Here is a 23033-nt window from a genome sequence, read left to right on the forward strand (position 1 = left end):
AATCTTTTAGTGATCGACAAGGTAACTAGCCTTATGTTTTCTTTGCATTTTTGTGTATTTCTTTATTGCTTTTGCCTATATTTCGATCATTTCCATCATGTTTCTCCTTAGTTTATATGTGGAATTGATTTTTATTTTATAGAATATTATATGAAATCGAGTTATTTTTTGTAGATCTCAAGTGATTTACTAAAGCCCTAAAATAATTTGTTGATTGAGGCTATGTAGATTAAGTTATTTCAAGATGTTCTTATCGGATCTATCGTGAAATCAGAATTTTAGGTTTTCAAAGTAAGTAATCTTCTGATTTATCTGCATTTCTATACATTTTTTCATTATTTTTGCCTACAATATTATTATTATTATTATTATTATTATTGTTGTTATTGTTATTGTTATTGTTATTGTTATTGTTATTGTTATTGTTATTGTTATTGTTATTGTTATTGTTATTGTTATTGTTATTAATATTAATATTAATATTAATATTAATATTAATATAATAATAATAATAATAATAATAATAATAATAATAATAATAATAATAATAATAACTATTATTATTATTATTATTATTATTATTGTTATTGTTATTGTTGTTGTTATTGTTGTTGTTATTGTTGTTGTTATTATTGTTGTTATTATTGTTATTATTAGTATTGTTATTATTAGTATTGTTATTATTATTACTATTATTATTATCATTATTATTATTATTATTATTATTATTATTATTATTATTATTATTATTATTATTGTTATTGCTATTATTATTATTGTTATTATTATTATTGTTATTATTATTATTGTTATTATTATTATTATTATTATTATTATTATTATTACTATTATTATTACTATTATTATTACTATTATTATTCTCTTCGTCTTCTTCTTCTTATTGTTGTTGTTATTGTTGTTATTATTATGATTATTATGATTATTATTATTATTATTATTATTATTATTATTATTATTATTATTATTATTATTATTATTATTATTATGAAGAAAGAGCCGAAATGTAGGAAAAAATAATGAAGAAATATATAGAAATACAGAGAAAACAGAAGATTACTTACTTTGAAAATCCAAAATTTTGTTTTCACAATAGATCTGATGAGAACATCTTGAAACAACTTGATCTACATAGCCTCAGTCAACAAATTGTTCTAGGGCTTTTATAGATCACTCAAAAATCTATAAAAACATAAAAAAATAACTTGATTTTACATAATATTCTAAACAAATAAAAATCAATTCCACATATAAACTAAGGAAAAACATGATGGAAATGATCGAAATGTAGAAAAAAACAATGAAGAAATACATAGAAATGCAGAGAAAACAAAATGTTATTTATCTTGTAGACCATTGAAAGATCTACAAAAACAAACAAAAAGAACTCAATTCCACATAATGTTAAAAAAAAGAGAAATCAATTCCATATTGAAACTAAGAAGAACATGATGGAAATGACCGAAAATGTAGGCAAAAGTAATGAAGAAATGCATAAAAATGCAGAGAAAACGGAATATTACTTACCTTGATAACCAAAAATTCTATTTTTACAATAGATTAATTGAGAACATCTTGAAACAACTTGATCTACAGAGCCTCAATCAGCAAATCATTTTAGGGCTTCTATAGAGCACTCAAAGATCTACAAAAACAAATAAAAATAACTCGATTTCACATAATATTCTAAAAAATAAAAATCAATTCCACATAGAAACTAAGGAGAAGATGATGGAAATGACCGAAATATAGGCAAAAGCAATAAGAAAATGCATAGAATGCAGATAAAACGAAATGTTATTTACCTTATGGATCACTAAAAGATCTAAAAACAAAAAAACAAAAATACTCAATTCTACATAATCTAAAAAGAAAACTCAACTCCACATAGAAACTAAAGAGAACGTGATGGAAAGACTAAAAATGAAAGAAAAAACAATGAATAAATGCATAAAAAAAGAAGAGTATTTACCTTGAAAATGCCATTACAAAGAATATTTAGGTTTATAGAGGAGAGAGTGTGTATTTTGTGATAAAGGGGGTGGTGTGAGAAACAGGAGAAGAAAAGAGAGAGGGGAAGAGAAAAAGAAAAAGATAGAAAAATATAACAGTATCAAATGAGAGGAAGAGAAAGAAATATGAGATAGAGAGAGTGTGTGGAGAGAGAAAGTGGACTCCATTATGGAAAGAGAGGGAAAGACAAATAGAGCATTATAGAAAGAGAGGAAGATATAGAAATATGGGATAGAGAGAAAGTGCGTAGCGAGAGAAAATGTACTCCATTATGGAAAATGATAGAGAGAGAAATAAGACGTTATAAAAAAAAGGATAAATATGGGGGGAAGGATTTAAAGAATGAGTTATTAGGAAAGAGATAGTGGAGGTGCACGAGAATATTGTTGAGGACAGAGAAGAGAGAGAAAATCGTGGGGGAGAGGAGAGATTTATTAGGAGAAAGAAGATAAAAGAGAAATTTTAAGAAAGTTGATGTATTAGGAAAGAGAGACGAAATGAGAGAATGGGATGATAGAGAAGATAGATGGGCAAGAGATGACATGCATGGTATAGTTAGCAAATCAGTGATTAATCACCGATATTTTCAAAAAATCGGAGATTGTTTTAAAATCGTTGAAAAAGGCATTTTTTTGAAAAGTTTGTCAAAAAAATATGTTTTTTTCATAATAACGTTAAAAACACATTTTTTTGGAGAACGAATTAAACGAGCCTAAAAAATGCATTTTTACTTGTATTTTTTTTAAAAGAGAAACAAATTTTTTCTTGATATGTATAATTTAAAAAAAACATATTATTTCAAAAAAAAAAAAATCCTCAAATGCCAATCCATTATTTCTTCTAACAATTTCATTTCTTGGATCATTAGCTGAGCTAAAACTCTTGTAGATTTTCTACTTAGAGCGTCAGCCACAACATTAGCCTTTCCTAACTGATAATGGATTGTACAATCATAATCTTTTAGGAAATCCATCCATCTTATCTGCCACATATTTAAATCATTCTTGGAGAAGAGGTATTTCAGGCTCTTATGATCTGTGTATATTTCGAATTGCTTACCATATAGATAATGCCTCAAAAATTTCAAAACGAATACTATTGCAGCTAGCTCCAAGTCATGAATTACATATTTATTCTCAATTCTTTCACCTGTCTGGATGCATATGCTACTACCTTCCCATATTGTATTAATACACAGCCCAAGCCTTTATGTGAAACATCACTATAAATCACAAATCCCCCACTCCCCTCAGGAATAGTTAAAATAGGTGTTGAAGTCAATCGAGCTTTTAGTTCTCGAAAACTCTCCTCAAATTCCTTTGTCCATTCAAATTTAACATTTTTTTGTGTCAATCGAGTTAATGGGGTTGCAATTCGACAGTATCCTTCAGTAATATCCCGCCAATCCCAAAAAGCTTCGAACTTCAGTCACATTACTTGGTTGTTTCCAATTAACCGTAGTTTCAACCTTTGAAGGATCAACTGATAAGCCTTCCTTTGATATCACATGTCCTAAAAATGTCACTTGTTCAAACCAAAATTCACATTTACTTAGTTTGACATACAACTTCTTTTCTCTTAGTATTTGCAATACCAATCTTACCTGTTGTTCATGTTCGTCCCGATCCTTGGAATAAATTAGAATATCATCGATGAATACCACAATAAACCTGTCCAGAAAAGGCTTAAAGATTCGATTCATGAAATCCATAAATGCAGCTAGTGCATTGGTTAATCCAAAAAGCATGACTAAAAATTCATAATGGTCATACCTTGTTCTGAAAGCTGTATTGGGAACATCATCACTTTTAATCTTGAACTGATGGTATCCAAATCTAAGATCAATTTTTAAAAATACTTGTGTTTGTAATTGATCGAATAAATCATCAATTCTAGGTAGTGGCTATTTATTTTTCACTGTCACTTGGTTTATCTGTCTATAATCGATACACAACCTCATGGTCCCATTTTTTTTTTTTAACAAACAATACCGGAGCACCCAAGTTGACATACTGGGTCTGATAAAACCTTTATTTAATAATTTTTTCAATTGTTGTTTAAGTTCTGCAAGTGCCAGGGCCTTAGAAATTAGGCCTGTCTTGGGAAGTAACTCAATAGGGAATTCAATTTTCCTATCAGGTGGTAACCCTGGCAATTCCTCAAGAAATACGTCAGGAAATTGTCGGACAACCGGAATGGTGTCCAAGTTTATAGGCAAGAAAGCCTTGACATCCTTTTTGAATGTGTCGATTAACTCGAATGAAGGAGATTAAAAATGGTGGAGAGGCTTCCTTGATACCTTCTAACACAAGGACTGCCAAGGCCATCTTCTTATCATTAGGATATTTCATTACCTCGAATATTTTATCAAATTACATAATCCATCCCTCGGCTTCTAGTAGGTCTGCAACACCCTTAAAAGAAGGTGGGTTTCAATTCTTAAATTGTTCAATAGCACACCTATCATTTCCCATAACTGACTGCTTAGGTGGATTGTGTTCTTCATTTAATGTTATATACGAGCAACCATATTCTCTGAGGCTCTAAGAATTGCTTCCATACTTACTCCAATCATATGGAATCTTGTAACTGTTTGTACATACACTAAGTATGACTTTAGGTATATTTCTATTCAGATTTTCTAGGATCCTAAGCTTATTGCTCTGATACCATAATTGTCACACCACAAGTTTTAAAATACTAGAATCCTTGAGATGTGACAGTCGATTCTTAACAAAACAAATTCTTAAACTTCACCATTTATTGCGCTAAAACAATTTTTCATTTCTACGAGTTTACAAAGTCTACTCATAACTAATATTAACATGGAAGTTTTGATATACATCTGTTGATAGAACAAAAATTTACAATTTTGAAGTTAAACAAAAGTTACAAAGGAGAATTTAGTTATGACATGACTGCATTTGCTTCATGGAGGATCAATTTTATTTGCCATTAGGCAATGAAGAAGATGGCCAATCTTATTTATAAAAAAAAAACAGCCATGGCATAAGAAGGTGAGGAGAGCGCGATGAGGGACTTATGGAATGATCAAGAGAGAGACTCTTATAAAATTTTAACACCTTTCATAAAGGTGTCTTCATTACATATAATGAAATTTTAAAACCTTTCATAAAGGTCGCTTAATTACATATAATGAAGTTTGTTGGGTTACCTCGTAAGGTTTGTTGGGTTACCTCGTAAGGTGAGGAAGCATCTCCTTAAAACAACGCTTTTGTACAAGTTGGTGGAGCAAAGGTCTATACTGGCAAAATGGGTCCTAAGTAAAGGTGTTGGAGATGCTACCCTATTGTAAGGTAAAACATAGTGCAAATGCAGTGTAGACCACAAGATCTACACTATAAAAATGGACTTGTACCATATTAAAAAATATTAAAAATAAATAAATTGTTTTGAACTATTTTATTTAACAGAAAGGATAATTGTCTTCTACGTGTTTCAAAAGACCTCTTCCCAAATATATCAGAAAAGACAAAACGAATGGTCCCTAAGGACCAAAATATTCGTATAGATCACCACACTATAAAGAGTTATTTAAACTTTTTTTTTTTCAAAAGTTTAGGATTATTACAATATATATATATATATATATATATATATATATATATATATATATATATATATATATATATAAAATAAAAGTCTTAAAAACGGCTACAAGTGAATTACTACATTGTTCCGCCTCTATCACATACATGCTTTAGCCCACTAGTTTATATGAACATATGTGTTCATATGAGCCCAACAACCCAGATTGAATCTGGGTTGATCTTACGGTAACAACCCAGATTGAATCTGGGTTGATCTTACGGTTACGACCTCATTTTGTACTTAAATTTTAATATTTTTTTTACAAATTCAAATAATTTAAAAATTTAGACGTGTATTCTTAAAAAATAGGAGAATCTAATAAAAATATCAAAAAAATAATTTAATAAATAAATTGACCAAAATACCCCTAAAATGTTTTACAAGTATTTTGATTAATTTATTATTTTCGAATTATTTTTAAAATATTTTTATTAAGTGCGCCTTGATGTAAGAATACACGCTTAAAATTCCAAATTATTTGGATTTGTAGAAAAAAATTAAAATTAAAATACGAAATGAAGTCGTAACCGTTAGATCTTGGGCTCATATATTCATATGAGCTAGTGGGCTAATCTCAGCATTTTCCATAAAAGAGAAAAGATCTTGTCCGCCCACGCGCTGATAGCTATTGTTTCAACCAAAGGCCCAGATTAAATTTGAGTCGATTTGAGAGTCACGCCCTCATTTCGTGTTTGAATTTAAATTTTTTTCTACAAATCCAAATCACTTGAAATTGGACTGTCATTTTTTCAAAAATATAATAATATAATAATAATATAAAAATAATAATTCGGAAAATATAAATTAATCAAAATACCCCTGAAACATTTCAAGGGTATTTTGATCAATTTATATTTTATGAATTATTATTATTTTATATTTATTTGGTGCGCCTTGATGAGAAGAATGAACACCTAAAATTTCAAATAATTTGGATTTGTAAAAAAAAATATATATCAAATACTGAGATTTTAACTGTCAGATTAGCCCAGATTGAAACTGGGCCATTGGCTGACACTATAGTAGTCAGCCCGTGTGCTGACAGAATCCACTCGCATATATATATATATATATATATATATATATATATATATATATATATGGTGCAGTTGGCATACGGATGCATCCGTAGCTATAGAGGTAAGGTGCGCCTTCAAATTTTCTCATGGTATATAATTTTGACATAGAATGCTCATAGGATTATCTCAAAATCTATTTTTATATCTAATTATAAAATTTTAAATTTAAAAAATGGTTAAAATCAAGTAGATCTACAAACATATGAAAATCTTTAGAAAGGACAGCGTAGATAATATGTTATAAGATGTACTATTTCTGAGACTTAAAATCTTTTTATTTTTCATGATCATACATCTCGATGTCGAGATGATCAATCAAAGGGTTTTTCAACATTAAAACGACTTTTTTCGATAGATTTTTGAGGTGCATCCGTAGCTCTACATTATAAGATTGCAACCTTATATAAACTTTTTGTATATGTATATATATTTAATCTGAGCCTTGGGTTTTTACTGTAGCAGTCAGCCTGTGGGTTGGAAAAAGATGGGATTAGCCCACTAGCTCATATGAACATATGAGCCCAACGGCCCAATTGAATCTGGGCTGATTTGATGATCACATATGTCTGTCAGTATTTGTATTTTAATGTTTTTTTTATAAATTCAAATCACTTGAAATTTTAAATGTGTGTTCTTCTCATCAAGTCTCACCTAATAAAAATATAAAATAAATTATTCACAAAAAATAAAATGACCAAAATACCCCAAACATTTTTGTAGGTATTTGAGTCAATTTATTTAATATAAAATATTTTTTTTGATATTTTTTAAAGATTCATATATTTTTGATGAACATACGCCAAAAATCTCAAGTAATTTGAATTTGTAGAAAAAAATTAAAATTCAAACACTCACAAACATCTGTGACCGTCAGGTCTGCCCAGATCCAATATGGGCCATTGGGCTCATATAAACTCATATGTTCATATGAGCTAGTAGGCTAATCCCATCTTTTTACTCTATATATATATATACATTGGGACTTGGAATTCTGCCTAGAAAAATTATTCAACTATCAAAAAAGAAATTTTATCAATTGTAAAATGTGTCCACTAAATTTAAGAGTAACATATTAAACCAAGAATTCTGTATAAGAGTTGACTGCAAAGCTGACAAAGATGTCTTAGAAAATGATGTTAAAAACTTAGCATCCAAACATATATTTACTAGATGGCAAGCTATTATTTTAGCATTTGATTTTAAGATAGGATACATTGAAGGGGAATCAAATTCCCTGCTTGATTTCTTAACTTGTGAGTTTTTACAGGGATAGCAGGAGAAGAACGGCCAATCAAGCCTCATCAAGCAACAATAATACACCTTCTCCTAAATCAAAGGAAGAATACAATAAGGCTAATAGCCTTGATACAAAACCAAGAACGCCTTATATAGAAAATGCTATACTTCTTATCATGGTAATTGAAAATAAGCACGTTCTAAAAGAGCCAAATGAAATTGCAGAACTATATCTAATAGATAATTTACATCATGAGTTGGGACATAAAGTGAATATTATGAAAAAATATTGACTGAAACTCAGTCAATCAGAATAGTTCACAATTATAGAAATAATAAAACACCATTGGGAAATCCAAATTTCAAAATTTCAGGATAATACCCTATGAAGATTGGGGATTTGATCCTATGAAATACAAATATTTTTCAAAGGCCCTAAAATTATGGGCATATAATTGCTATGACTACATAAAAAGCATGGGATGCAGTTTTGTACTTCCAAAATCAAATATGAACCTATAGCTGGTTCTTGCAATTCCGGCTCAGCATTAAAATGAGTGAATTCCCACAATGGTTTAAAAGGTGGATGTTATACTGGGGTCCTTCTCCAGATATCTATCCTTCAATACCAAAACATTCTTTTGAATTATTTCAAATCTCTAATAGAAGGATGAATTTAATAGACATGTTCATATATTTCACGGCCATATATGAGGTCCCTTGGATACTTAGATGAGAATATTCTGTTACCCCCAACAATAATGAATGGGATTATATCCCTTACTTCCAAAGGAGAATACTCATAAAATGGTGGGATTCATATAACGAATCCTATATATCTCCTCAAAAGATAAAAATTAAAAGGTTAAAAACAGCCAATAACAAAGAACCAAATCCTAATAGGATTAATGATTACTTTAAGCTCTTAATGGAGCAAAATCCTTAATTATCAAGTAAAGAGCTTAAAAGATAGCTCCAACTAGCTCTAAATGAAGAAGAGTAGGACATATGATATGTCAATAACCTCCTCAAAAGAAAATGATGAAGACTATGCTAAGGAAACAGAGGATGACTGCTACGACATCTTAACTCCTAGAAATTAAGAAATATACATTGGGTCGGCCAGACTCCAAAACAATCCAAGACACGAAGGCTTGGAGAAAATGACGAAAGCCATGATGTCACTCTCTACCGATAGAACTTACTGTAACAGATAAGACGTTTTACTGTAGCAAGGACAAGTGGCAGACAAAAAAATATTATTCAATATGCCGGTCACTATAGCTGTTACATGACAGGTTACTGTAGTGTCGGTGCAATAATTGAAGGATACTATTCAGACCTCAAATAAACATTTTGAAATCCGAATTTCGCTTATAAAAAGAGGAAGACCCTTCACTTTTTGGCATCAAAGTTTAGGAGGTCGATGTCTGTCTGAACTTATCCTTTCCTGTCTAAGTGTGCGTTGCTTCTAAGTGTGCTCTTTCTTTATTTAGGGTTTGAGAGTTTGGAGAGAGAGTCATGTTTGTGAGTATTTTTTCTAGATGTGTTTGGCCTTGAGTCTGTAATATCTTTATATGTGTGATTGCTATTGGAATAACATACCATTACACTTCCTGGAGGAGTGGAAACTATTTGCAAGTTTCTGTCAGTGTGAAATGTAAGTCTTTTGAATAAGAAGTATCTTTCATGATTAATTTATTTAGTTTATTTAGTTTTAATATAACCACGTATTAAATGGCATCAGAGCCGAGTCATAGTTATAATATGTGAAATTTAATATTAAATAGAATAGCTATTAAAGTTGTAATTAATAATACGTCCTACACTGCGGAACTCAAAGTCATGGTTGAGCTCACACCCGTAGAAGAGAAAGTCGGTAGAGCATATATCCCATTGACTGTGAAGCAGAGATCCAGGGATAACTGTATTATTGACTCAAAATGGCCAGTCTATTTAGATCTAGGTCTAAAATTTCAAATGGTGAGGCTAGCTCATCCAATTCTCATATAAGCAATATAAAAAACACAGAAGAAATTGTAATATCTAATATAGAAACAAGCATTCAAAATTAGAATATCCCTAAATTACCTATATATGAAATATACAGGAAGGGATCATTTCAATTTAAAAGTGATTATGCTATAAAGACTGTTGAAAAAGCTGTATCCATTCTTGAGACTCAAGATTCATTCTCTCTTCTATCTAAAGATAGGGTGGAGGACCACAAGAATAAATGATATAACTATTTGCTTATAGGACTAGTACAAATTGTGGTTAAACCTTTAACCAAAACCAGACTTAATAATTCAGTCATTTTATGCCTTAGAGATACTAGGCATAAAAATTTCTCTGATTCCTTATTAAGAATAGTTGAGTCTAGTCTTTGTAAAGGACCCATATATTTCAATTGTTACCCCAATTTCTCCATCTCTTTGATTGATCCAAATTTGTTAAAAGTATTAACCTTGAACCTTAAAACTTAAGGGTTCGATATGAAAATTGGGTCTCAAAATATTGCCATAATTTATCGTATCTGTTATAAAGTTATGAATACCATTTGCCCTGATGTCAAGAAAATGGATAAAAGAGGATAAACAATATACTTTCAGACTCATGTGGAAACATCCAATTTGATTGTCCCAAAGATTATTACTTGGGACCAAGTAAGATTACCCACAAATTTACACAATCAAACTCCTTTTAGAGCTGTCCAGAATACCAATATTAATACAATTGTAAAATTCAGAATGGGGAAGTTCAAATACAATTCAATACTCAAAGAAGTGTTAGAATTCATCTAGCTCTACAAAGTCCTAGAACACCAGCTAGGAGTTCAACTTCTTCCATTCGTAATATGGAATTTGAGCATCAACATATAGATACTACTTTGTAAGGTCTAAATAGAATAGGTGGTAACATCCAACAACCTATTTACAACATTGAAACAACAAAAACAGAAAACTCTAGACCTTTATCACCTGATCCATCTTTCTCTAATGTTGAATACTCTCCACATCTTAATATGATAGAAATAAAATTTTTTCAAATAAACTATGAAAAAATTGAAAAAGATTTTAATGTAGAACATAATAAGGAGATAAGAGAATGGTTCCTTGCTAAAGCCACTCCAGCTTTTAAAAAAATGATAAAAGACGAATTTATAAAAGCAATAGAGAATGTGAGAGGAAATTTGTTTTTCTTTAGATGATTTGGTGAAATTTTTGTAAAACAACATAAATTGACTTTCCCTTTTGAATATAAAAAAGAAAGAAAGATATATTCGAATAATCTCTGAAGTTAATATGACAACTGCTCAATATAGTAAATATAAGACAAGTAAAGGGGAATTTGAGGCCAAGCATCCCCCATAATATATTATAGAGGTTTTGGGTGTAAAAACTACCCCTTACATTAAACCTTTAGCAAGTCATAATAAAGAGGGATTTAATGAAATAATTGAACAAAACAATTATACAAACCTATACCTAAAATCAATAGGACAACAGACTAATAAAATTGAAGAATTAGTATCTAAAATAGATACTATAAAACCTTTACCACTAGAACCAGTTAAAACAAATGTCACGACTAGTAAGCCTTTATTGTTTAAACCATCTCTTGAATTGCCCAAAAATAAATTCTAGTTACAACCTGTTAGTACTGATTTTTTTGATGAAGTAATTACTAGATTAGGAAATTTGAAGATTAATGATAAACAAAAACAAAACATGGATATTCCTGAATCTTCAAATAATATGATAGAAGATATTACTGAGGAATGCTCAGAAAAGGACTTAGATGAGGTTGAAGAAATGTTTAAACTGACCTTAAACAATAAACCTGCTGAAATAAATAAAGTAGGTTACAGTCTAAAAACAAGACCTACTGCTTCAACTAAAATGTATTATCCTAGGCTTTCGCCTGTTGATATCCAGCATGAGGAGGACATCCTTGTAGGTTTTGCAATGTATGATGGCAAAGTCATTGTATAATGGAGTCTGGATACCTTTAGTGAATACCAGATTCCTACTTTCCTAAGACATGATGATGTATGCCACGACATGTATAAATAATGGAAATCAGGATCCAGATGTAGCTAAGGCTATTGTTACTAGATTTACTAGACAGTTAAGAGGACGTGGGATAATTATCTCAATGAACAAGAAAAGAATTATATTCTAACTGCTAAGAGGCAATATGTACGGACACAAGAAATTCAGCCTGGACAAGCACAAAGCATACAATATGCTAAAGATGATACAATAAATACTCTGTTGTATATGATTACCTTACACTTCATTGGTAATACAACTACCCTGGCTCAATGACAGTCAGATTTACTCAAAAATCCAAGATGCCCTACTTGTCCCATTTTAAATGGTATAAGGGTACTTTTAACTCCAGACTTCTTACAGTAGAAGACTGTAGGGCAGATTACTGGAAAGCCCAGTTTATATCTGGACTTCCAAGGTTATTCAAAAAAGAGAGTAAAAAATAGGCTTAAAGGCAAAATAATAGAGACTTCAATTATTCTATCTATACCCTAGGAGAATTATCTACAGAAATATGTCCTACAGATTTAGAAATTTGTACAGACTTAAAGCTCAGAAAACAATTAGAAAAACAAAACTTGATTAAAAGAAAAGAGTTAGGAGATTTCTGTGTACAATTTGAGTTCGAATCTATAAAATCCAAACCCCATATTGCTCACCCTAGGAACAAAGAATCTTATAAATCCCATAAGAAAAATTGAGAAAGTTTAAAAAAAAATTCTGAAAGAAAAATAAACCAGAAGATGCAAAAAGAAAATTTTTCTAAAAAAAAAAGAAAATTTGTTATCTGTAGAAAATATGGTAAATATGGACATTATGCCAACAAATCTCGTACTAAAAAGAAAATAAACAATTTAAATATTGATGTGGTCTTAAAAGGTAATTTTGCAAAGTGCTTCTTACCTCTGATAACGAAGAAACGGATTTAGAAGAATCTATTAATATAATAGATGAATCCGACTCTGAAACCTCGACAGATAATGAAGATAAAACTAATTGCAATTGTGACTATTATAAATCAGTATTAGTAATGAATGGGTTAAGTCTTAATGTTTTGACCAGAGAAGAAAATCTAATACTAGACATAATTGACAAAATAGAAGATCCAATAGCAATATGGCTAGTGTCAAAACCCAAGAAAACACTTCCCAACAAGAAGTACAATATGAGAAACCAATGTATGATTTCAAAACCATTATCAATAGGATAAAAAAAAGAAGGACACAATTTATAGAGATCCTTCTATCCAAGATTTCAAATTTGAAATTAATAATATAAAACAAGAAATAAAGCTTCTTAAAACAAGAATGGATAAAATAGAAAATCAAGAAATTTTAATGCAAAGTTCAGAGTTTAAACCCTTATCGCCTTTACTTAATGAATTTGAACATGTTAATCAACAAATAATTTCGGAGGGAGATGCCAATCATATTTCAAAGAAAAGTCTAAAAGACATGATACATGTAAATCTGGTAGATAAGGACATATCCCAGAAATGGCATACATATGTAGCCATTGTAGTTAATAAAAAATTTAATTTCCAAACAATCGCCCTCATAGACTCAAGAGTTGATTTAAATTGCATTAATGAAGGGTTGGTTCCTTTTGATAAAACTACTCAAATTCTTAATACGGCAGATGGTAGAAGAATGATGATTAATTATAAACTATCAGATGCTGCAGTATGCAATAACAGTGCTTGTTTTATCTTGCCATTTATAATGGTAAAATGATCGTCTCAAGCTGTGATCTTAAGGACTCCATTTTTTAACCTTTTATATCCAATAAAATTACTGGATCACACTGGCAATGAATATGAAATTGATGGTCATAAGGTAAAATTCAAATTTATTGACAAACCTAAAATAAAGGAAATAAATGAGATTCACAATAAAATCCAAAATAAAGAAACATTATTGTTTTCTCTAAAAGAAGATGTTAATTATAAATTAATAGAAGGAAAAATAAAATTCCCACAATTGTAAAAAGAAATAGCTTCTTTCCAGCAGCCACTCGAAAAAAGAAGTACGTACTAAGATTCCAAATGCCTTTTGGAATAGAAAACATGTAGTAGAATTGCCCTATGAGCCAGATTTCATTGAAAGACTTATGCCAACAAAATCTAGGCCCATACAAATGAATAGCAGATTATTAGAAATATATAAAAAAGAAGTTCAATATTTGCTAGAAAAAAATGCTCATTAGAAATCATACTCCACATGGAGTTGTCCTGCCTTTTATATAGAAAATGCAGCAGAATTAGAAAGGGTGTTCACATACTTGTAATTAATTACAAACCCCTTAACAAAGCTCTAAGATGGATCAGGTATCCAATCCCTAATAAAAGAGACTTACTTAATAGACTTTATAAAGCTACAATCTTTTCTAAATTCGATATGAAATCTGAATACCGGCAAATCCAAATAGCAAAAAAAAACAAGTATAAAACTACCTTTACTGTACAATTCGAACATTATGAATGAAATGTTCTGCCCATCGAGTTAAAAAATACACCATCTAAATTTCAAAATAAAGTGAATGAAATATTTAACCTTTATATCACCTTTTCAATTGTATATATAGATGATGTGCTTATATTCTTAGAATCAATTAAACAACATTGGAAGCATTTACATCTATTCCATAAAATTATTTTGAATGCTGGACTTGTTGTCTATGCTAAGAAGATTAAATTATTTCAAACCAATATTAGATTTCTTGGTCATCAGATTTACCAAGGAACAATAATTCCCATTGACTATGCATTATACTTTGCTGATAAATTTCCAGATATCATAACAGATAACATTTAGCTACAGAGATTCTTTATAGTCTCAATTATATTGCAGATTATTACAAGAATCTGGCATCCAATTGCAAGCCTTTGTTTCAACGCCTTAAAAAGAATCTGCCATATTAGGGGGAGGAACATACACAGGCTGTAAGAAAAATTAAACACAAAACAAAATAATTGCATATTTGTTAATTGCCCATCCAAAGGCATATAAAATAATAGAGACAGATGAGTCTAATCTCGGTTATGGAGGAATCTTAAAACAAAGATTCCTACCTGATGAGAAATAAAGATTAGTTAGGTTTACATCTGGGACTAGGAATTCTGCCAGGAAAAATTTGTTAGGTTTATATATATATATATATATATATATATATATATATATATATAGGTAAAAATGAACAGTGATTTTGTCTACCCTCATCACCATCCAAACTTCATACCATGGTCACAGTTGTTCTCCTGTAGTATTTCAATTTTGATTTTTTTTTTTTACAAATCCAAATTACTTAAAATTTGGAGTATGTGTACATCTTAATGAGGTGGACCTAATAAAAAATATGAAAAAAAATAATTCGTAAAATATAAATAGACTTAAATATCTTCAAAAATTTATAGGGATATTTTGGTCAATTTATATTTTACGAACTTTTTTTGTTATATTTTTATTTGGTGCGCCTCACTAATATGTACTCATGCTCCGAATTTTCGATCATTCCAATTAGTAAAAAAAATAAAAAATGAAACACCATTGAACAATTGTTACCGTGTAATGAAGTTTGGATAGTGATGAGGGTAGGTGAAATCACTCTTTAATTTCACCTATAGGCGTTTTGTAGTATCTTCTACACACACACACACACACACACACACACACACACACACACACACACACACACACACACACACATATATATATATATATATATATATATATATATATATATGTAAAACACTACGCAATGCCTCTAGGCGAAAATGAACAGTGATTTCACCTACCCCCATCACCGACCAAAGTTCATCACGTAATCACGATTGTCTGGTAGTGTTTCATTTTTTATTTTATTTTTACAAATCAGAATAACCTAAAACTTGAAGCGTGTATTCATCAAAAATAGGGGAATCTTCAAAAATATAAAAAAAATATTTTACATGAAAAAAATTGATTAAAATACCCCTGAAAAGTTTTGGAGGTATTTTGGTCGATTTGTTTTTTGCGGATAATTTCTTTTATATTTTTATTAGATGCACCTTAGTAATACGTATATACCTTTTAAATTTTAGGTCATTCCGATTTGTAAAATAAAGATAAAAAATAAAATACTACTAGACAATCGTGACCGCTCGTTAATATTTGGACGGTGATGAAGGTAGGCGAAATCACTATTTATTTTCGCCTATAGGCGTTGGGAAGACTTTTCATCTATATATATATATATATATATATATATATATATATATATATATATATATATATATATATATATATTGTCTACAGTTAACAACCCCTCAAAATATAAAAGTTAAGTTAGAAGGGGTTGTGAAGGGTGTATTGATCAATAAATCATTACTTTTTTATTAAAAAATTATTTAAATAGGTAACTTTATCATTAAGCAATGGAAAATTTGAAATTTTCACAAAAGTAAAATGTCATTTTGGAAGTTAGTGTCCTGGAACTTTATTTATAGGGTGCTTTGCCATTTAGTTAAAATTTCAATTTTACCCCTTATGGAGATGAAAAAAATACCATTTGTCTGATAACAATATTTACAAATTTGACACACAAAGGTAGCTTTTTTAAAAAAATTGACAACAAAATTAAGAAATCCACCCTTCATAACTCTCTTTATTTTGAACCTTTGTAAATTGAAGGGTTGTGAAGTTTAGAATATATATATATATATATATATATATATATATATATAGAGGGAAAGATGAGATTAACCCACTAGCTCATATGAACATATGAGCCCAACGTCCCAGATTGAATCTGGACCGATCTGACGATCACAGATGTCTAGTAGTGTTTGAATTTTATTTATTTGTCTACAGATCTGAATCACTTGAAATTTAGGTGTGTATTTTTCGCATCAAGGCGCACCTAATAAAAATATAAAAACAATTATCTGTGAAAAGAAAAATGATCAAATGCACCCTGAATCTTTTCAAAGGTATTTTGGTATATTTATTTCATATAAAATATTGTTTTGATATTTTTTGAAGATTCAACTATTTTTGATGAATACACACCTAAAATTTCAAGTGATTTGGATTTATAAAAAATTAGATAAAATTCAAACACTACTGGACATCCGTGATCGTCAGATCAGCCCAGATTCAATCTGGGCCGTTGGGCTCATATGTTTATATGAGTTAGTGAGCTAACCTCAGTTTTTTCCATATATATATATATATATATATATATATATATATATATATATATATATATATATATATATATATATATATATATATATATATATATATATATATATATATATATATATATATATATATATATATATATATATATATATATATATATTCTAGACTTCACAACAATTCAAATTACAAAGGTTCAAAATAGAAAGAGTTGTGAAGGGTAGATTTATTAATTTTGTTGTCTACTTTTTTTAAAAAATTATTTTTGTATGGCAAATTTGTAAATATTACTATAAGACAAAGGGTATTTTTGTCATCTCAATAAGGGGTAAAATTGAAATTTTAACTAAAAGACAAGGTCACTCTACAAATAAAATTTCAGGACACTAACTTCCAAAATGCCATTGTATTTTTTTAAAAATTTCAAATTTACCTTTGCTTAATGGTAAAGTTACCTATTAAAATATTTTTTTAATAAAAAAGTAATGATTGGTTTGATAAATACACCTATCATAATCCCTTATAACTTGAACTTTTGTATTTTGAGGGGTTGTTAACTCTAGACAAACCCTATATATATATATATATATATATATATATATATATATATATATATATATATATATATATATATATATATATATATATATATATATATATATATATATATATATATATATATATATATATATATATATATATATATATATATATATATATATATATATATGGGAAAAAGTTGAGATTAGCCCACTAGTTCATATGAACATATGAGCCCAACGACCCAGATTGAATATAGGTCGATCTGACGATTACGGATGTCCGATAATGTTTGAATTTTTTTTTTTTTTCTACAAATCCAAATCACTTGAAATTTTAGGTATTTTGGTAGTTTTTTTTTTTTAATAATTTTTTTAATATTTTTATTAGATGCATCCTGATAAGAAAAACATACACTTCTAATTTCAAGTAATTTGGATATGTAGAAAAAATAATAAAATTCAAACACTATCGGACATCCGTGATCGTCATACCGGCCCAAATTCAATCTAGGCCATTGGGCTCATATGTTCATATGAGCTAGTGGGCTAATCACAACTTTTTTCACATACACCACTAGCTCATATGAACATATGAGCCCAACGGCCTAGATTCAATCTGGGCTATTGGGCTCATATGTTCATATGAGCTAGTGGGCTAATCACAACTTTTTCCACATACACCACTAGCTCATATGAACCTATGAGCCCAACGTCTCGACCGGTCTGACGATTACGGATGTCCAATAGTACTTGAATTTTATTATTTTTTCTACAGATCTAAATCACTTGAAATTATAGGTGTGTTATTCTCATTAGGACGTATCTAATAAAAATATTAAAATAAAATTATTCGTAAAAAAAAAAATGATCAAAATACCCCCTGAAACTTTTCAAGGGTATTTTGATCAATTTATTTCACGTAAAATATTTTTTTGATATTTTTTGAAGATTCACCTATTTTTGATAAACACACGCCTAAAATTTCAAACGATTTGGATTTGTAAAAAAAAAAAATTCAAATACTATTAAACATCTACGATCGTCAGATCGGCTCAGATTCAATCTGGACTGTTGGGCTCATATGTTCATATGAGTTAGTGGGTTAACTCCAGCTTTTTCATATATATATATATATATATATATATATATATATATATATATATATATATGGGATTAGTATGCTCGCTCATATACTTCAGCTGCGCCAACGGTTATGATGAAAAGTCTATAAATGGACGGTGAGAAGGAAATGTCAGCATTTTTTGTGAAAAATATGGCTCTTTTAATGGGGCGCTGCCAGTGCATGAGTACTGACATGCACGATTCTCTCTCTCTTCCTGAAAATACACACCCTCTCTTCTCTCTCTACCAAAACAACATGCCCTCTCTCTCTCCTGGTTTTCTTTCTCCCAACCACTCTCTTTCTACACAGTGGAACTCACTCTCTCTCTACGCAGTGGTCCTCCCTCTTTATCTGTGCAGAAAAACCCAACTTTGTCTCTCGACGCAGTGGAACTCCCTCTCTCTCTATGCGGTGGGCCTCCCTCTCTTTGTGGAGCAGAAAAATCCAACTTTTTCTCTCTCTACGTGGTGGAACTCCCTCTCTCTCTCTAGGTGGTGGTCCTCCCTCTCTCTGTGTAGAAGAAAAACCCTACTTTCTCTCTCTATGTTGTGGAACTCCCTCTCTCTGTGTGCAGCCATTGAAGCGCCATCTCTAAAGGTACTCTCTCTCTTATTTGATAGGTTTTAGTGAGAGAAATCCCTCCATTATTTTCGGTCCTTCTCAAACCCTTTCTTCTTGCTTCATTTACAGCCAGGTAGTTTAGATTGATTCTACAGTTTGAAGGTTTTATTCATATTTGATGGATCTTAGTTTGGAGAGTGTTCGATTGAGAGTTTCTTGAATTGTAGTGACTGATTTTTCTGTGCAATTTATTGAATCATAAATGAGTCAATGAGATAATCATTTTGATAGGATAAATTGAAAATTTAAAAATGAAAAACTATTTCAAATTTTTTTGGAGGAGGAGATTGAATTTGAAGTGTTTGATAGATTTCCAAAGCGAAGTATAAAAATTGGCATCCCAATATTGCGTAGGAAAAGTTCAGTTTTTGGGCTAGAAAAAATTGAAAAAGTTAGCAATAGATTAGAATTCGTTAATTTGACTGGTATTACTTGTTGCTGAAAGATGCACACCTTTATTTGTGTCATTTTCCTTTTTGACTTTGATATTCTGTTTTTATGGTTCAGGATTGATATTTGATGAATCGACTCTCTGCAAATTTTCTTCGACAAGGTTATCTGGAACTTCGTCGACCCTCCTTTTCTTCTAAGTGTGACATCTATGGGCTCAACGCCTAACTTGATTGTTGATCGTCTAGAAATGTGGGTTTTTGTCTTCGGTATGAGACTCAAAAATCATTTGGGCTACAAGTTCTCTCTTAAAATTGAAAAAGTTAGCAATAGATTTATCGGCTACATGGGTATCATAAGTTCTCTATTGAACATGCATAAAAGATTTGATTTGATGCTTGCAATCTTTCTCCCATTGGCAACTTCGACAATCTTGTTGTCCTGTGATTCCAATTTCACAATGTTTGATGTCATCTTTGATTTCCACTTTGTTTTAAAGTGAAAATTTTTGATTTTTTTAGCTCATAAAATATTCCTACCTTTTTTTGTTTTTTTTTTCTTATATACTTTTCATTCATTAACATAATGTAGAAACATATTGATGTTCATTTGTACGCATATATCTAACACACATTTATCTTATCGTGTTAACCGTTGGAATGAAACTGGATGTGGCTATCTAAAGTGGTGTGATGAAATTCTAGATAAAGATAAAGAGTTGACTCAGCAGCTGGATTAATATTTCGAGTGTTGGAAAGGTACAATAATAGCATTCCACTTGAAGCATATGACTTCCTATATACTGTTTCTAATGATTAAGAGAGAACAAAACATTTACCCCAAATACCTCACAAATCAAAGGCGCCAACAGCTTATGTGTTTCCATCTACTCTAAATTGGGGCATGTACTCAAGCAAGTGCATCTTGTAAGTTCTTGCAAGCAACCTTTCCAATACAATTCGTAATATCGAGAGCAGTAATGGCAAGATAATAAGCTCGCCTAGTAAGCATTAATACATTCCGGAACCCATAAAAGATACATTTGAATAGGATAACTAATAATTTGCGCTCTAGGTGAGAATGAGCTTGTAGTCAAGCACATACACTTTTCTTGACCTTGCCCCTTCACTATCAAAATAAGGTTTCAATTTTACTTGTGATAGCAATAGAATATGATTTCAGAACTACTTTTTGAAACTGTTTATTTTCAAAAAAACGTTCTGCAACAGACTACTTGAACGATCACAGAAATATCAAATGCAGTGCGGTCATTACGTACAAGTGAGATTAATTTCTTGCATTTTTTAATGTTTTTTCAACAATCAAATATCATGGCCAATGTCATCAAGAAGACAAGCTCTTGCTGCAGATCAAGACAGATTTGCATAATTGCAACAAACCGTCACCAAGTTTACACAAAAACCATACTCTCTGTAATCAACAGACAAGCTTGTACAATGGCATACAGCCTGCATCTTTTTATTTTGAGTGGATTGCATACAACCTGCATCAATAATGCCAATAGTTTAACAACAAACTTTTCAAAAAAAAAAAAAAAAACGAGCCATAGCCCCTCCTTCGAAGTTGTTCCATATGAATTTGTCCTCTCTACATTATGATGAGTGACATAAACATATATAAAAGCATAAACATAGAATTTGTCCCCAACATACAATACTTTTCAGGATTTAAAAGTTTGTCATAAACATGAAGTTGTCACCAGAATCTAACCTGATGCCATTTGCTTTATACCTGAACCAAATAATCATAATTATAACAGCTGAATCTAATAAGGAGAAAGCAATAAATTACAGCATAGAATGGGAAGAAACTAAACAATTGCATTTTCAGGAATGAGAGAGAATTATTGTGAAATTTGAATCAACATGAAACTCCTACTTAGATCTAAATTTAGGCTAAGAGAATTGTACCTCTTAACGCACAAAAACACAGGACAACAAGATTGTCAAAAGTTGCCAATGGGAGAAAGAATGCAAGCCCCAAATAAAATCGTTTAAGCATGTTCAACAGAGAACTTATGATAACCCTTGTAGCCAATAAATCTATGGCTAACTTTTACAATTTTGAGAGAGAACTTCTAGCCCAAATGATTTTCTAATCTATTGTTAACTTTTTCAATTTTTGTAGCCCAAAAACTGGATTTTTCCTACGCAATATTGGGATGCCAATTTTTATACTTACCTTTGGAAATCCATCAAACACTTCAAATGCCATCACGTCCTCCACAAAAATTTGAAATAGTTTTCCATTTTTAAATTTTCAATTTATCCTACCAAAATGATTATCTCATTGACTAATGTAGGATCCAATAAATTACAGAGAAAAATCAGAAATTGCACAGAAAAATCAATCAATACAATTCAAAAAACTCTCAATCGAACACTCTCCAAACTAAGATCAATCAAATATGAATAAAACCTTCAAAACTGTAGAATCAATCTAAACTACCTGGTTATAAATGAAGCAAGAAGAAGAGGCTTGAGGAAGGCCGGAAATTATGGAGGGATTTCTCCCACTAAAACCTATCAAATAAGAGAAAGAGAGAGAGTACCTTTAGAGATGGGGCTTCAATGGCTGCAGAGAGAGAGGGAGTTCCACCACGTAGAGAGAGAAAGTTGGGTTTTTCTACTGCACAGAAAGAGGGAGGACCACCCCTAGAGAGAGAGTGAGTTCCACCGTGTAGAGAGAGAAAAAGTTGGGTTTCTCTGCTGCACAGAGAGAGAGAGGGAGGACCACCGCGTAGAGAGAGAAGTTCCACTGCATAGAGAGAGAAAGTTGGGTTTTCTGCTGCACAGAGAGGGACCACCGCGTAGAGAGAGAGAGGGACTTCCACTATGTAGAGAGAGAGAAAGTTGAGTTTCTCTACTGCACAAAGAGAGGGAGGACCACTGCGTAAAGAGAGGGACTTCCACTGTGTAGCAAGAGAGTGGAGGGAGGAAGAAAACCAGGAGCTTAGGAAGAAAACCAGGAGAGAGAGAGGGTTGTTTTCGTAGAGAGAGAAGAGAGGCCGTGTTGTTTCAAGAAGAGAGAGAATCGTGCATGTTAGTGCTCATGGACTGCACTGTCGGCGCCCTATTAAAAACAGTCATATTTTTCAGAAAGCATGCTGACATTTCCTACTGTCATACTTACCGTCCGACTTACCG

At 30.6% G+C, this 23033-nt stretch overlaps 2 long non-coding RNA genes across 2 annotated transcripts; one reads left to right on the top strand and one right to left on the bottom strand.

Annotated features, from left to right (window-relative positions):
* The first annotated feature begins 18943 nt into the window (after nucleotides 1-18943).
* Nucleotides 18944-20270, top strand: LOC105420572 (uncharacterized). Its single transcript, XR_966642.3, has 2 exons — nucleotides 18944-19452; nucleotides 19984-20270. It is a non-coding gene; the product is annotated as an uncharacterized LOC105420572 (long non-coding RNA).
* An 867-nt stretch (nucleotides 20271-21137) lies between these two features.
* Nucleotides 21138-23033, bottom strand: LOC110007170 (uncharacterized). The gene is made up of 2 exons (XR_002280743.2): nucleotides 22439-23033; nucleotides 21138-21370 (listed from the first exon to the last, which is right to left on the bottom strand). It is a non-coding gene; the product is annotated as an uncharacterized LOC110007170 (long non-coding RNA).

Source organism: Amborella trichopoda, chromosome 1, assembly GCF_054954075.1.
Source record: "Amborella trichopoda isolate Santa Cruz 75 chromosome 1, AtrichopodaSantaCruz75HAP2 v2.0, whole genome shotgun sequence".
NCBI classification, from domain to species: domain Eukaryota; kingdom Viridiplantae; phylum Streptophyta; class Magnoliopsida; order Amborellales; family Amborellaceae; genus Amborella; species Amborella trichopoda.